General features: G+C 37.5%; 1 protein-coding gene across 4 annotated transcripts in view; it reads right to left on the bottom strand.

Moving 5' to 3' along the window:
• The window catches only part of PRIM2 (DNA primase subunit 2), an 80,775-nt gene that overhangs the window by 48,040 nt on the left and 15,171 nt on the right, over positions 1–17,564 (bottom strand). The window contains exon 6 of one of the 4 annotated variants that reach the window (XR_014311943.1): positions 16,582–16,731. The exons of the other annotated variants lie outside the window; for them this stretch is intronic. The gene's annotated coding sequence lies outside the window, so the exon portion shown is untranslated. The remainder of the gene's footprint in view (positions 1–16,581; positions 16,732–17,564) is intronic. 4 annotated transcript variants of the gene reach the window in all.

The raw sequence follows: 17,564 nt of genomic DNA, 5'->3' as shown, positions 1-17,564 counted from the left end.
CATCCCACCAGTATTCCAACTTCTATTGGCTTATCTATTAGCTTATCCAAATATCTATTAGCTTACCTATTAGCTAAATTATATTAGCTAACCACAACTGAGGTTCTTATATTTTTTATTATACATGTATGTATAGCAATAAGTTTTTTCCTTCCAAGATTTTATTTAAATTCACATTAACATATAGTGAAATATTAGTTTCAGGAGTAGAATTTAGTGATTCATCACTTACATACAACAAACACCCAGTGCTCATCACAAGTGCCCTCCTTAATTCCCAACAGTTCATTTTTGCCCTTGCTTCCCTTGCCTTTGGTGATGTTTCTAGGAAGAAGTCACCGTGGATGCCTGTGTTCTCCTCTAGGATTTTGATGGATTCCTGTCTCACATTTAAGTCTTTCATCCATTTTGAATTTATTTTTGTGTATGGTTTAAGAAAGTGGTCCAGTTCTATTCTTCTGCATGTGGCTATCCAACTTCCCCAGCACCATTTGTGGAAGAAAGTGTCTTTTTTCTATTGGATATTCTTTCCTGCTTTGCCAAAAATTGGTTGACCATACAATTGAGGGTCCATTTCCAGGTCCTCTATTCTGCTCCATCGCTCTGTGTCTGTTTTTGTGCTAGTACCATACTATCTTGATGATTACAGCACTGGAATACAGTTTGAAGTTTGGAATTACAGTACCCCCAGCTTTGGTTTTCCTTTTCAACCATCCTTTGGCTATTCAGGATCTTTTCTGGTTCCAAACAAATTTTAGGATTGTTTGTTCTAGCTCTGTAGAAAATGCTGGTGGTATTTTGATAGAGATTGCATTGGATGTAAAAATTGCTTTGGGTAGTACAGACATTTTACCAGTATTTGTTCCTCCAATCCATGAGCATGGAACACTTACCCATTTCTTTGTGTCTTCCTCAATTTCTTTCCTAAGTGTTCTATAGTTTTCAGATTACCAATCTTTTACCTCTTTGGTCAGACTTATTCCTAGGTATTTTATGGGTTATGGTGCATGTAGCAATCATTTTCAAATGACTGAAAGGGATATTAGGGGTAAGAACCCAATGTTCTCTATGTACACCATCTTTTGCAAATCTCACAAAGAAGCCAGAATGTAACAAACAAAAATAATAATAGTTAAAATTTATTATGTGCTTACTTACTATCTGCTAGGCAGTGTTTTAAGTACTTAACATGTATTAGCTTTATTGAAGCCATCTAACCTTATGAGATAGTATTATTATGTTTTCTATTTTTCAGATGAGAAAACCAAATTGCATGGGGAAGAAAAAAAAAACACTACTAAGTGACAGCACCAGTATTCAACCCCAGGTAGTATGGCACCAGTGCATTCTACCCCTAGGGCCGTATGACATATAGATTATCCCCACTTAGACATCATGCTACCTCATCCTACCAGACTTTGACCTGGGTACAGGTCAAAGCAGGATTGTATGTATGCACCTCAGATCCTCTATCCTAATACCCTACCTGCAATGAAAAATCCCAAACATTTCCTGTTACTGGGCCTTTTGTATCTGACTCAAATTAGGAATAGTGTCTGCCTTGGTTTCTCCACTCTTAACCCTATGTCAGCCACAGACACTTGAATGGACTGTAAATGGTTTTATATCTTCGCACACACTGAGAAAAAGACAAGCCAGCAAGAATAAAAGGCTGGGAGCATGGATCCAAATTGTTCCTCAGTTAGTGAACTAAGATGCTGCCCCCACCGCTTCCTGGAGTTAACACTGACCCATGCCTACCAACAGTTTCCTGCCACATCTCTCAGATTTGTAAGAGGAAGTTTTGGTCACCTCTGAGGAACCTAGTATACCGATCTACAATACACCTGAATATGTATGAATATGTATCAATACACCTGAATATGCATGGTTTAAACATATATGCATGGCATTGTCTTGGCTCCCTTGCAGTGTCCTTTTCCTTCCTAGAAGAAGGCAAAAAGGGCCAGGAAAAACATCAGAGACCCAAAGGACCAACAAAGGTAAGACCAGACAATCTAATGAGCTCAGTACAAAAGGCAAAGTTCAACTCTTAAACTTAGAAAATACTGAAATGCCTAATAACACGGTATACACCAAGTCTCTGATGCACAGCATTTGTGAATTATCCAGCCTTGCATTACACGGAAAGTAAACAGATAACTATTGGTATTTGTTATTCCTTAAATTTATGTCTTAATTAGTTTGACAAGTTGATTTTAAATAATGAAAGCCATCTCTGAAAGGTCCATTTAGACTTGTGTAGATAATCAGCATCTGCCTCTAATCAAACTGAGATGATTAGCAAATTAAACCCTTTAATTAGCATTTTGCATAATTTAGCCAAATTATGCTTCTTAGGTCTAAGAAGGTGAAACAGGGTGAATTTATCAGTAGATATTCCTTTAAATCTTTATTAATTATCAAATTTTACCACATATACAGTAAAAATAAAGACATACAAATTAAATTCAGCCTAGTTGGCTAAAACCTAACACTTCACACAACATTTAAGCTAATTATGTCATTTGGGGCAAATTAATACAATACTCAGAAGAGAAGAAAAATATTTCATTTCAATTTTCTCCATCAACTACCTCAGAGGTCAACTTACCAAACTATATTCAAACAGCATTTTTTAAGAAGGAAGGAAAAAGCAAGCATCTCTCTGCTGCCATTCAGTACTGCAGAAGCCAAGGTTAATTTCACTACTCATTCAATCATACAGTTCTCAAGAAAAGCACTCACAAAAAGGTAAGCAACCTGTCAATTTTCTTTGTTAGACAGAAAGAGACCACAAAACAATATAGTAGCAAAGATGCCATCACAAAAAACCAAGATAAGCCATTAATTTTAGCTACAAGCAATACATTCTCTGACACACAGAGTGATGCTTTTTTTTTTTTTTTTAAGTATCTCCACTCTCAACTGACCAAAACACCCCATTAGCCATCAACAGTACCAATTTCCAGGGTTTGATAAACAAGTCAAGTAATAAATAGCAAGAGCTTAAAAAACAGTGGAGGAATTGTATATCTTTTCTAACATACATCAAACCCCAGCTTCTGATGAAGACATGGTCTTGGAAATAGCCCCTCTGTTCTAGAATTAATCCTCTTACCAAAAAGAGGCAGTGAAATTTCAAAGTAGACTTTTCTCATGACTAAAGATAACAACCTACTAAAAACTTCAAATAAATTATCTTTCTTCTGCTATGAATACTACCCAAACTGTAGCTCTTTGTGTGTGTGTCTGTGTGTGTGTGTCTGTGTGTGTGTGTGCATGTGGGTGTGTGCCTGTGTGTCAAAGGGAGTGATAAATATAAAGAAAAATAATCATGTCAAGCTTATATTAAAAAAGGGTCACTCAAATAAATTGTAATTCATTTTAAAGAATATACAACACACCAAATGAAAACTGACACAGAATAAACAAGAAGCTATCCTTTCCAAATCCAAATTGCAATCTATTTGTATGCAGGTCCTACTGCATCCCTGAACAACCTGTATTTGGAGAGCCCAAACAATAGCTCTGATGTACACTAATCAACCAAATAGTACCAAAATTGTTTCTTTAAGGACTTACTCGAGTGGCAATATTTTTAATATAATTTAGTGTTTTGCATCTACAGGCACTCCGAAAATATTAGTCGGTTCACTGACTGGAAAAATCAAGCCTACATTCCAGAGACTGTTCTTTTGGTATTTCATAGCAGGTCTCAGGGAAAGCATCCACAGTCTAATTTGGCTCTGAAGTGACATGATATATATCCAGCCAAAAATACTTACTTCTCTTAACCCTTGAAGTATCAATAGGGCAACTAAAATCAAATGTAAAAAAGTTAAAACTCTAGGAACATAAATGCTCAACCTTTAGTCTTATTCATTTGCTATTTAACAAACCCCACTAGCCACTTAATATTAAAGCAGAAGGAAGAGACACATAAACACCTGCAAAGCATGAACTTCAATTCATTTCACTACTTTTTTCCCTTCTAAACAGACTGATGTAAGTTTAAGTACAGTGCTTTGGCTCCCCCAAATGACACTTCTAGAGCATAATAATCCTGTCACAGAGAAAAGAAACAGAAGCTAAATAAATACAGCTGGATTCCTTGTATCCCATCTTCATTGGAAGAAACTTGTCCCTAGATTCAGTTTTAGTATCATCCCTCATCTACTCCACTTTCAGTAAATAAACAAAAATATTACATATTCAACCAAGAGTTTATCTCCAAGTCCCAAAAGGTGAAAGAATTATATAACAAACAGGAAAAAGATGAAGGTAAAAGTATTGTACCAAAGTTTGCGTCACAGAGGTATTAACAGTCAAAAAAAAGGGGGGGGGGACACGTTTTTATTAAAAATGCCTTAAAGTAATTAACCACAAAGACTAGTTCCAAGATTACAACTAACCAGACCTTCAAACACCAAAAAGTTCTATTTCGAGAAATTAAAAATGTCACTGCCAATAAAAAAATCACTGTTTAATTTTAAACATTCAATATAACTTTCAGAGTTAGAGTCCACTGTTTTCATATGCATAACCAAAAAGTGCTTACTAAATAATAAAATGGCTAGCCATTAGTGTTCACAATGTGCCAAGCACTGTGCAATTTAGATAGATGATTTCTTTTAGTTTCACAACAATTCTATGAGGAATATACTATGATATTCTCTACCTCACTTCTCTTACCTTACTCATGAAGAAAATAAGGCACTGAAAAGTTAGGTAACTTACTCAGGGTCATAAAAAAGTCCATTATGAGATTAATTTTCCCCCATTTTCTCACTCATACATTTTCCCTTAGCAATCTTCTTTTCCACAGATTCAAATACTACTGTTACATATTTTGATTATGTACTTTCAACCATGATCTCTTGAACGCAGCCTAGTATGTTGAACTGTCCACAGCCTATCCCCACCAGCCCACCAGCACTCATAAGCAGTATGCTCACAACAAAATATACCACCCTATCCACAAAACATACTCCTATTTCTATATTCCCTACCATTACTAAGACACTATTCTTTATCTACCAAACAGCCTGGAGTCCTATTCATTTCACACTCCATTACATCATCCAACCTTCAGGCTCTGTCCATATCTATCATATTGGCCCACTTCTTTCCATTGTCACAGCCACTACTGTAATTCAGACCCTCATTCAGTCCTTCATTTGGTCAAATCTTCCTTGGTGTTAACACAGAAATTGGCAATATCTCAACAGAACTCTGCTGTAAATCTCAACATTCTATTACTTGTCAATCTTTTTTTCTTTCAACTTTCAATTTTTTTTAGCTTTCATTTTAAAATAATTATGGACTCACAAGTTGCAAAAAACAGTACAGAGAGTTTCCTTGTACCCTTCAGGGTCCCTCAATGGTTATATGTTACATAACTAGAGTACAAAACCTAAACCAGGACAAATGATACTGGTACAGTGCATGAGTACAGTTCCATGCCATTTCACCACATCTGTAGATATGTGAAACAACCACAATTGAGAGGAATTATTTTTACTCTGAGGGTCTTAGTGTTAATTAATCTCATCAAGGCTTTAACAGACTCATTCTCATGGTCAGCTAGCAGGGAGGTCCACTATTACCTGACGTAATATGTCCAATATTACCTGACAATCTTAAATCTCAACTTGGGTCTCAACTCTAGACTTCCTTATTCACTCAGCCACTGTGCTTCTCTTTTACCATACTAAATTAAAACATGTCAGTCCCCTCCTCAAAAAGTCAGCAATTACCTCTTGCCCTTATCCTATCTCACTAACCTTCCCTCCCTCTCTTCCCCATAATTTTTTTTTTTAAGATTTTACTCATTTATTTGATACAGAGAGTGAGAGAGCACAAGCAGAGGGAACAGCAAGTGGAGAGAGAGGGGGAAACAGGTTCCACGCTGAGAAGAGAGCCCGATGCAGGGTTCGATCCCCAGACCCTGGGATCATGACCTGAGTGGAAAGCAGACACTTAATCAACTGAGGCACCCAGTGCCCCTTCCCCATAATCTAACTACAAGCTTCCTTCTCATTAAAAATGTATAACCAAAACCAGATTAATGTGGGGGATTATGTGAATGTACTTCCTTGAAATTCATAAAGCCATTAAAATAATGCCAAATGAACAGAGTATGTGATATCTAGAAGATCTCACAGGAGTAGGGGTTAGGAAAAATAGAATGACAAAACTATGAGTGTTCAAGCTGGAAAGAAGAAAGAGTACCATACCACATGAAGGAAGAGCAGGCTGCTGTTTCTAGTGGGGGAAAAAAGGCAGGTTCCAAGGCCCTCTATTACCAACCAGTCCTCAGAACAGAGTTCCAACAGTTGGTAAGCCCCCACAAAGATGCAAAAGAAAGAGATCACCTTAATCCACCCATTCTATCCCTTAGGTTTATCTTCAGAACCTGTAAGCCGACAAGGCAATAAATTTTATAGGTCCCTAGGTCCAAAGGCAAAGTTCTCTCAACAGTTTGGTGCTTGGAATTCCTCTATTGTTTATATACATCATCATCCCCATGTATTAAAATATAAATAAATAAATTTAAAAATTAGAATTCTTATGATTAATATTCCTCAAGTCTTACTATCTTAAGTCACCATAAATACATAATTTCTAGGAATTATTTCTATACATAAGTGATCCAAAGACCAGAAACCTCACTAGATGAACAGCACAATCTCAGGAAAAAAAGCACCTTCACTATATGTTCTATGATGATATCTCCAAAGGAAATAGAAAGAACTGAATGTCCTACCCCAGGCCCACCAAATGATCTATGAGCAGCCAGCCAGTCTTAACTCTCCCAATCTGAGAAGTTTGCTTGCCCTCTTACACTAGGATACTAGGAAACTCTGCATCCACAATAATGAAGAGTTTTGAACTCTGTTTATAAAGCAGACTAAAAAGAAGTATTATTTTCATGCCACTTTTGACTGTCTCCATGTGTTATACTCACAGTTGTTGTGCATACTGGAACTACACAATACAGAGGGTTTAAGAAGATTATTTTTTACAAATAATAGGAAGACATCCAGATATAACCTTAGTAATGGAAATAGTAAGTCTGGGATGACAGTTACTTTAGTGTTAGTAAAGAGTTAGTAAACAGTCTGTTTTTTAAAAAGGGGTAATTCGGGACACCTGGGTGGCTCAGTCAATTAAGCCGCTGCCTTCAGCTCAGGCCATAATCCCAGGGTTCTGGGATCGAGTCCCGCATTGGGCTCCTTGCTCCACAGGGAGCCTGCTTCTCTCTCCGCCTCTGCCTGCCACGCTTCCTGTTTGCACGTGCTCTCTCTTTCCCTCTCTCTCTCACACACAAATAAATAAATAAATAAAATCTTTTTTTAAAAAGGGGGGAGGGGTAATTCCATAACTAAAATATAAAAGAAACAGAAAAGCAATCTAAAACAAAATAATACTAACAAACATAAAGAATCACATATAGTGTATTAAATGTCATAATCAAGGGGCACCTAGGTGGCTCAGTCAGTTAAGCGTCTAACTCTTGGTTTCGGTTCAGGTCATGATCTCAGGGTCATGAGACTGAGCCCTGCATCCACTTCTGTGCTTAGTGCACAGTCTGCTGGAGATTCTCTCTTCCTCTCTCAGTGCTCCTGCCCCCATTCACATGGACGCACTCTCTCAAATAAACCTTTTTTTAAAAATGTCATAATCAAGTGGTTAAATACTGTACCCACTCCTAGAAACTTTTGTGAATGCAATATCCACCAATGTAGACTGGTATAGTGTGTGTGTGTTGGTGCCTCAAATGCCCCATCTTTTCCAAAAAGGTGAAGTTACAGAAACATACAGAACAAAATAAAGTATAATTATCCATCAATTCACACAGTAGTTTCATTCCAGGAACTATCAGGGTACACAAAAACCATGGGGGAAAAAACATTTTATGTATATTTATAAAACAGTGTTTGGGTCTAGATTCAGGTCATTAAAACAGGCTTGTGATTTTTTTTTAACCCCACATAAATTTTTAAAAGGAAAAAGAAAAATCAAAAGGACATGGAAAAATTCATTGTTGTACAGAACTATCCAGTGCATTGCAGACACTCCAGCATCCCCATTTCCTGTCTATTAAATGCTTGTAAAACACACCAGTCATTGTTAAAACCATCAGCAATACACCACAAAGATGTCCAAAGTACAGGAAGTAGTCCCTGAAGTCCAGAACCCCTAAATGAACCAAGGAGTTATCCTAAAAGGCCCAGTCTGAAACAACCAGTGGACCTCTCTCCAAAGAAGGTGCTCCTCCTTTCTCCTAAGCCAAAAACAAAACCAAATCAAGGCTGTAATTTCCTTTTTATAATACTATTATTATTATTAGATATTATTCCTATCTCAAGCATAAAGTCTACTTTGGAATTTTAGTTTCCACTGACATTTGAGTATCACATGAGTCTATTGTTGAACATGAACTAAAACATACAATGTGACTAAAAAGATATTAAAAAAAAAAAAAAGTACCAGAGAAAATCAACATAGGGTATAGAAAAGCCATGGTTGAGATAATAGCCCTTCAACAATGGAGCTGTATAAATATAGTGTTTTCCTTAGAGGTAGCACACATATTATATTGGGAAAACTAGCTATGGCATATTTAATATATTGTGTTTCCATTTCTGCCAGGAACTGTCAGCTAAAATAAAACATCCTCGTAAAATTACAGTTAATGCTTTAATTTCCTACATTAATGTAAATCTCTAATCTCACACCTGTGTTTGCATATCCCTTTTGATGGGCACTGTCACCTTAAATGTCAGCATCTATTCCACATCATTTCAGTGTAGTTAAGGACTAGCTGGGAGGAAATGTGCTCATATATTTAGTAACATGCTTTGCAATAAACACATTTCAAAAATCTACAGATTGGATTTTTTAGTTCCAGTTCCATCATTTAACTCTGGAGAGGTTACTTCACCTCTCTAACCTTTCCTCTTGGAGCTGAAAGACCCGCGGATCCCCTTACCCAAGAATCCAACACTGCCACTGGATGCAATCAGCAAGAGGTTCTTTATTGTTACGCAGGCGCCTGCGGGTGGTCAGCAGCTCCTGCTAGCTGAGCACCCCTGGCTGGGGTGGTGCAGGATTTTTATAGACAGGTGCAAACAAGTTTTGGGTGGGACGCAACTGATTGGTTGACAGTTAGAACTTTTGAAAAAGGCATATGTGGAGTTTGCTGATTGGCTTTGGGGACCCGCTCGCGCGGAAGAGAGAGGCGGGAAGGGGGAACAAGCTGATTGGTTCTGAGGGCCCGTGCGCGGGAGGAGAGAGGCAGGGAGGGGGAACAAGAAGGGGGAAGGTAGGAATGCCATCATGGCGTCTTCTATTATTTCTATAAGCCAAACAGTTACAGAAGGGCAAAAGAGCAATTAATCACGCAATTAATAACCCAATCTACGCCTAAAAGCCAGCGGTTCACAGAAAAGCAAACAAGCGGTTAGTTATCCTATCTATCTTCCAGGGGAGGGGACTTTTCAGGGCAGGGGTCTTTCAGAGCTGCTGTCTGGATTAATTTATATAATCCATTTAAAGCATTTAGCTTAGTGCCTGGCATTCAGTAAACACATAACAAAAGTTAGCTATTTAGTGACAAACTTCTCTCCTCTGTCTCCTCAGATCACTGTGGACACCCAAAGCTTAAGAAGCCCACTGCTCGTTTAGGTATCAACAAGTATTACTTCCTCGGGGAACAACATTCATACAAAGGTGACAGTCTCTGTATCAACTAAAAAAAATACTGGAAATTATTTGCCTACTAGGCTCCAATATGGACAACAGAAGGATTCTCTTGCCCAAAAGCGTCAGGCGACACTGAAACTGGGAGAGCACACTTCAAGCAGAGCTGAACAAGAGAAAAAGCCAGACAGCTGGCGGGTATCAATAGCTGGAGTATGGCACCAAGAATCTGAAAGCCAAGGAGGTTAGCAATCAGTGGAACTAGGGAGTAAAGAGCATAAAGAGAGCGTAACTACTTCATCTCTGTCTTCTGAGGGGTAGGGAGTGGCAGGATGGTTATACTGATGGGGCCTGGGCTAACTGCAACTATTTCCTCCTGCCTTTGTAACTCAACCTTAGCCACTCAATGACTAGAACACATAATGTTTTTTTCCTGCAACTCCATCAGGCTTCCACATCCCTGGTTCTTATTCTCATCCCAAAGACCTAGGATAAGGCACTCTGATCTAGGCTCTGAATTAGCCCATGACAGGACTAGTTCAATTAAAAAGGATTTAATGTTCAGGGAGGAGGGGGCAGCAGGAGACAAGAAAAAGGACTGTTATAGGTTGAAAAAATAAAGTACACATTTGAAAGGTCAGTATATGCTCTTTTTTTGGAAGACCTTCAGAAAACATCACTAACACTTCACAATGTAATGTTTAACGAAAAGAATATCAGAATACTAAAGATATATTTAGTAAATTAATTTCATTCTTTTAGGATCTAAATAGTAACATATATATAATATTATTAGGTGAGAAACTTCAGCTAAGTTACAGTCATACTTTTTCAAGGGCAAAGTCAGAGACATGAAGTCATCATCAATAAGAATACAAAGACTTCTATATTCAAAAGCTATACGAAAACTTTAAAAAACAAAAATGACTCTCGTAAGTTATTTGAAAATTTTTGCATATGTTAATTTTAGCCTTCAAGGGTAATTCAGCTTGAAGTTTCACATTTAGTCATAGCATCTCTAAGTTTAAACTATAATGAGCAAAATCTAATTTTGTAGCTTGATAAGGAAAATCCAAATTCTGTGAACTTCTAAAATATTGCCACGAAAGACCATCTGCTATGGCATATTTTTACAATTATATGCATAAATGGTGAGTCCTCAATTAAGTAAAAGAATTCAATGAACCTTTCCTCACTCTCCAAATATAATACTAGAGCTGCACAAAAATATATATGAAACAATATAAAGTTAGCTTCCATAATTATTTGATGTCAAAAACAACATGAAGATAAGTGTATTGTTTATGGAGTGTGCTTACAGAAAAAAAAGCCCTATTAATGCTTTCACTTACATCATTTGAAAAGAAGTTAAAAGTATGCATTGTAACAGAAACACATAAAGAGCTCTGTGTAAATCATAAATTTTCCTATAAAGAATAGAGAACAAATTGAACTCTGCTAACCAGCGTAATCCCTCAAATTCAGTTCAAAAGCAAAAGCTCATTTCATATACAACATATATATATGTGTGTGTGTGTATATATATATATATACATATATATATACTTATTACCTAATATTTAACCCTGAGAAAAAGTAAGTATTCCATGTTACTGTACTCATCTTAAAGATTACTTTGTTTATATAAGATAAATAGAGGTAAATCCTTTGAACTGACTACTATTTTCTCTGGAAATTGACTTGTTTACTCAACATTCAGCACCACGCTTGAATCCATCAGGCAATTCAACTCAAAACTGCCCACTTCAAATTCTCGGAATATAAAATTATCTACAGGGTGCCTGCGTGGCTCAGTCAGTTGAGCACCTGACTCTTGGTTTTGGCTTAGGTCATGATCTGACAGGTCGTGAGACTGAGCCCTACATTGGGCTCCACACTCAGTGGGGAGTCTGCTTGGAGATTCTTTCCCTTTGCCCCTCCCCCTGTGCTCTTTCTCTCAAATAAATAAATCATAAAAAATAAACAAATAAATAAAAGGGTTTACTTCGCCACTCTGAAAATAAACTTGAACCTTCGTCTGATCATCATTAATCCTTTCTCCTTCAGTTCCTTTAAGTCGAAATTCCAACAAGAGTTAATGGTATGAGCTTACCATCCCACTTCACTCTTCTCCAAGCCCCTTTCCACTCCTTTCATAGTCAATGGCTTGTCAGATGCCCAAGAAAAGCTTCCATGCTCATCAAACACATGTTCCCCAGTGTGTTCCACTAGATATCCATTCTGACATCCGCAGGTCCTGTCTCAGCTGTAACATTAGACTCCTCATTGGCTGAAATTTATGCTGCATCAAAGGGAAAATTGAGGGGCGCCTGGGTGGCTCAGTGGGTTTAAGCCTCTGCCTTCGGCTCAGGTCATGATCCCAGGGTCCTGGGATCGAGCCCCACATCAGGCTCTCTGCTCAGCAGGAAGCCCGTTTCCTCCTCTCTAGGTCTGCCTGCTTCTCTGCCTACTTGTGATCTCTGTCTGTCAAATAAATAAATAAAATCTTTAAAAAAAAATTTTTTTTTAAAGGGAAAATTGAAGGTACGCATTTCTAGATTTTGCAAGCACATTAAAACTGCTTTGCAACTTATTAATAGGCTTATAATAATTTACAATAATATCCCAGAGGACAGCTACAAAATGAGTCATATATATCAAATGAATGGCATTTTCCTATTTATGTAATAGAGTTGACCACAATAATGAATGCACAGTCCAAAAGAGCTACAACAACCCAAACTAGATCAACCAGCTATGAAAACAATATAATAAAGGCCAAAATGATCAGAAAACCATGACTACCTCAAGGCCAACTTGCAAATAACTAAGAAATAATAATGTACAAGTGAACCCCCAAAACCATTTTAAACTTCAACATATAAAACTATTAAATCAATGCAAAATCAATGTTCCAATGTTAACTAGAGAAAAGTACCCAGAAGTTCCTAATAAATTCACATAATTGACATTTCCAATAACAAATGACAAATTAAACATTAACTCATGATCACCAAAAAGGAGTAAGCCAAAAATAACATGAAATTATTTCTAAGATAGAAGAATAAGATTTCAAACTTCAAGGGATAAGAAACAAATTTTAAATATCAGATTCAGGATAAGGAAAATTATTTTAAAATAGGTAAAAATAAGCAATCTGAAGTTTTACAAGTACTTATTTTCAGTGAGCCAGGTAATAAGGTTACCAACCACAATGCCTTCACTCAAAAACCCTCCCTTCCGGGGCACCTGGGTGGCTCAGTGGGTTAAGCCGCTGCCTTCGGCTCAGGTCATGATCTCGGGGTCCTGGGATCGAGCCCCGCATCGGGCTCTCTGCTCAGCAGGGAGCCTGCTTCCTTCTCTCTCTCTCTCTCTGCCTGCCTCTGAGTGTACTTATAATTTCTCTCTGTCAAATAAATAAATAAAATCTTTAAAAAAAAAAAAAAAGCCCTCCCTTCCTGAACATATTTGACAACTGAACAACACTATTTCTATTTAATATGCAGTGGATTTCGCATTTATGATACACAGAATACACTGGATATCTTTTAAGATACTTACCTTCACTGTCCCTGCCACTCTGGGCTATTTGGATGAAAAGCATCCTGCCATTAAATCCACTGGTATTTCAAATCAGGTAAAAAATATTTTTTGACTGTCCTAAGAAGATTTTTAAAAACATCAAGGTAAATTATAAACAGCTATCAGACTGTGAACTGCAAGAGCACAGAGAACCTTTGTCTGCGAGGATGACACATGTCAAAGCCTGACCTTTGCCTAACTGGTAAACTGAAAAATCGTTAATAGTATATTTGACCTTACTCATTCACCTTTAATGTGACACAAGGTTAAGTCAATCAATTCAGCAATGAGATCCAAAATACCCACCAAAGACAGCATTTCTAATCCTTCCTAGAAATTTCAGATTTAAAATACAAATTATTTACACATAAAGCCAAGAATGAAAAATAAGTTTTTCCTTTCTGAATAATTCACATTAAAGTTTTATGTTATATATCTTAAAGATTCAGGAGCTCCTCTCCACTAAAAACCCAAACACAGACTACAAAAGCCAAATTTTCAAAACACGGCCAGAACAAGAAACACAATGGAAGAATCCCAGTCTGATAACTGGCCTCATTCACCTCCTTCAAAATTCTATTCAATAAAACTACATCAACTATGGCAAACAACAAAAAAATTTAAGAAAAAAAAACCTTGCAAAGAAATTATTTTTCTGTACATATTTCTCCATCAAGTAAACACAATGCAATTTAGTTGTAACACTGCATCTCCTTCTAACATAAAAATACATTTATTTTACAGAAAGAGATTGACATAAAAGTCAATGCATCTGGGTGCCTGGGTGGCTCAGTTGGTAGAGCCTGTGACTTGATTTCAGGGTTGTAAGTTCAAGTCCCACACTAGGTGTGCAGATTACTTAAAAATAATGTCCATTCTGACATCTGCAGGTCTTGTCTCAGCTGTAAATAGTAAAAAAAGTCATTGCATCTTTAATGAATCTGAAAGATAAATGTATACAAATATAGAGTCCAGGTAGACTCTAAGATGTATGCCAGCAACCCAGCTTCTGTAACATGTAAGCCAAGATGGCCTTGTGTCTCTACTCCCCACTATTTCCCTCTGCCTCAACTTATGCGGAAGGGTCTATTACTCATCAGAGACAAGCTTTTACTATAAATAGTAATAACTTTACCCTAGCTCTTGCTTTCCCGAGTCTAAAAGCATCACTGACATCTGTTTGAGCACAACAGTTTCAAATGCAAACCAAATATTCCAATCAAAGTGAAGAAGAAAAATATACATATTCCCATTAATTAAATGGTAAAAGTTGGGAAATGGGAAGGAAGAGCCACAGGGAGCTATAGTCAAGCTAATCAAAAACACCTGAATTCAAGTGCCTCGTTTACTAGTATCAGTTGCCATGAGTATACCAGAAAAAGGCAAAAGGTTTCTGCCAGTAAAGTGGTACAATCTATCACAGAAATGGGTTTTCTGCCAAGCCCCTGCAAAACTCTCTCTTTTCTTTCCTCCATGACTCAGATCAGCTACAAATACTTGATCCAGTTTTATATTCCACACTGTTTATTTCAAAAACAAAAAAATTTTTTATACTCTGTACACCTCCAACCAAAGTTCTGATCAACCCCCTAGGAGGACTACTCGCATCCTATCCCCCAACTATGAATCACTGAACTAAAAAAACAAAGTCACACAAGAAGCCAAAAGTTACTATTCCTTTTAGAAACTGCATAGGATCCCCAGTGACATGCAAATGCAGGCATTAATCTTCCCTACATTCAATTTTCCAATCTTATCCGTATTTCTACATCTTACTTTAATACATGTTTATTATAATGCACGTCAAGGGGCACCTGGGTGGCTCAGTGGGTTAAGCCTCTGCCTTTGCCTCAGGTCATGATCTCAGGGTCCTGGGATCAAGCCCCGCATCCGGCTCTCTCTCAGCAGGAAGCCTGCTTCCCTTCCTCTCTCTCTGCCTGCCTCTCGGCCTACTTGTGATCTGTCTCTGTCAAATAAATAAATAAAATCTTAAAACAAACAAAACAAAACAATGCACCTAAAATGACCTGCAGAATGAAACAGAATATAAATACAGTAATTATAGCAGACTGGATGTAATCAGAATAGTATTAATAGCCAATCATGACTGCCAAGACACTTGTTAAAAGTATGTCTGTATGTGCCATAAATTCCACTCTCCTATAATAATAAGACCCAAAATAGATTTTAAGTTCGTTTCTAATCCCAGTTAGCTAACAAATAGTGTTATATTAATTTCAGGGGTATAACATAGTGATGCAACACTTCCATACATCCCCTGGTGCTCATAACCTCAAGTGCATTCCTAATCCCCATCACCTATTCAATCTACCCCCCACCCACCCACCTCCCCTCTGGTAACCATCAGTTTGTTCTCTATGGTTAAGCCTCTCTTTTTTCTTTCCCTTTACTCATGCTGTGTTCCTTAAATTACACACGAGTGAAATCATATGGTATTTGATTTCTTTCTCTGACTTATTTCACTTAGCGTAATACTCTCTAGTTCCATCCAAGTCATTACAAATGTCAAGGTTCCATTCTCCTTGTTGGCTAAACAATATTCCATTGCATATATATACCACATCTTCTTTACTCATTCATCTATTGATGGACACTTGGATTGCTTCCATAGTTTGGCTATTGTAAATAATGTTGCAACAAACAAAGGAGTACACTTATCCTTTTGAATTAGTGTTTTTGTATTCTTTGGGTTAATACCTTGTAGTGTGACTGCTGGATCACATAGGCTTGTTCTATTAACTTTTTGAGGTACCTCCATACTGTTTTCCTGAGTGGCTGCGCAAGTTTGCATTCCCACCAACAGTGCAAAAAGGCTCCCCTTTGTCCACAGCCACAGCCTCACCAACACTTGCTGTTTCTCGTGTTTTTGATTTTAGCCATTCTGACAGGTATGAGGTGACATCTCATTGTAGTTTTGACCTGCATTCCCCTGATGGTAAGTGATGAAGAACATTTTTTCATGTGTCTGTTGGCCATCTGTACGTTTTTTTTTTTAAGAGAAATGTCTGTTCATTCTTCTGCCCATTTTTAATTAGATTATCAGGGGGGTGCTGTTCAGTTTTGTTTTGTTCTGTTTTTAAAGATTTTATTTCAGAGAGAGAGAGAGATCACAAGAAGGCAGAGAGGCAGCAGGAGGAAGCTCAGCAGGGCTTGATCCCAGGACCCTGAGATCATGGCCTGAGGCGAAGGCAGAGGCTTAACCTACTGAGCCACCCAGGTGCCCCAGTGCTGTTCAGTTTTGTAAGTTCTTTATATACTTTGGATACTAACCTTTTATCAGATATGTCATTTGCAATTATCTTCTTCCATTCCACAGATTGCCTCTTAGTTTTGTTGACTGTTTCCTTCACTGTACAGGAGCTTTTTATTTTGATGTGGAATTTATTTTTGTTTTTGTTTGTCTTGTCTCAGGAGGCATATCTAGAAAAAAAAGTTCCTACGACCTATGTAAAAAAACTTAGTGCCTGTGTTCTCTTCTAGGATTTTTATAAGGTTCAGAACTCCAAAACAGATTTTTTTAATTGCAGCAAAAACATATCAAATCTAATTAACCCCACACTTCTGCAAATACAGACATTTGCTGCCTCTACATCTACCACAATATTACTAGTTAATACACGTGCCAGGCACAATACTAAGAACTCTATATACTCTTTTTTTTAAGATTTCATTTATTTAGAGAGAGAGAGAGCATGAGTAGGGGGGCAGGAGCAGAGGCATAAGCAGACTTTCCGCTGAGCAGGGAGCCTACAACAGGGCTCAATCCCAGGACCTTGAGATCATGACCAGAAGGCAGCCACTTAACTGACTGAACCATCCAGGCACCCCTACTCTAATTTAAAACTCAGGAATCTGTGGTGAGGATTAAGAGTATCCTGATTTTTTTTTTAAGATTTTTTTTTTTTTTTAAGGGGAGAGAGAGAGAGAACAGGAACAGGGGAAGGAGCAAAGGGAATGGAGAGGGAGGGGTTAAAAAATCTCAAGCATACTCCATGCTGAACACAGAGCCCAACGAAGGGCTCAATCTCATAACGCTGATATCAAAAGTCACACATTCAATCGAATGAGCCACCCAAGCACTCCAGGATTATCCTTATTTTAAAAATGAGGAAACGAGTACAGATTAGGAAATCTACTCAAAATCACAAAGCTGTCAAGTAGGGGACTGAATTTTAGGTTACCTATTAAGTCAAAAGTTAGCCTATTACTGTTTAATGGATGCTGACACAAGACAAAGACTCCTACATTAGAGA

This window comes from Mustela nivalis, assembly GCF_964662115.1.
Source record: "Mustela nivalis genome assembly, chromosome: 5".
Lineage (NCBI taxonomy): Eukaryota > Metazoa > Chordata > Mammalia > Carnivora > Mustelidae > Mustela > Mustela nivalis.
This window is presented reverse-complemented; position numbering and strand designations above follow the sequence as displayed.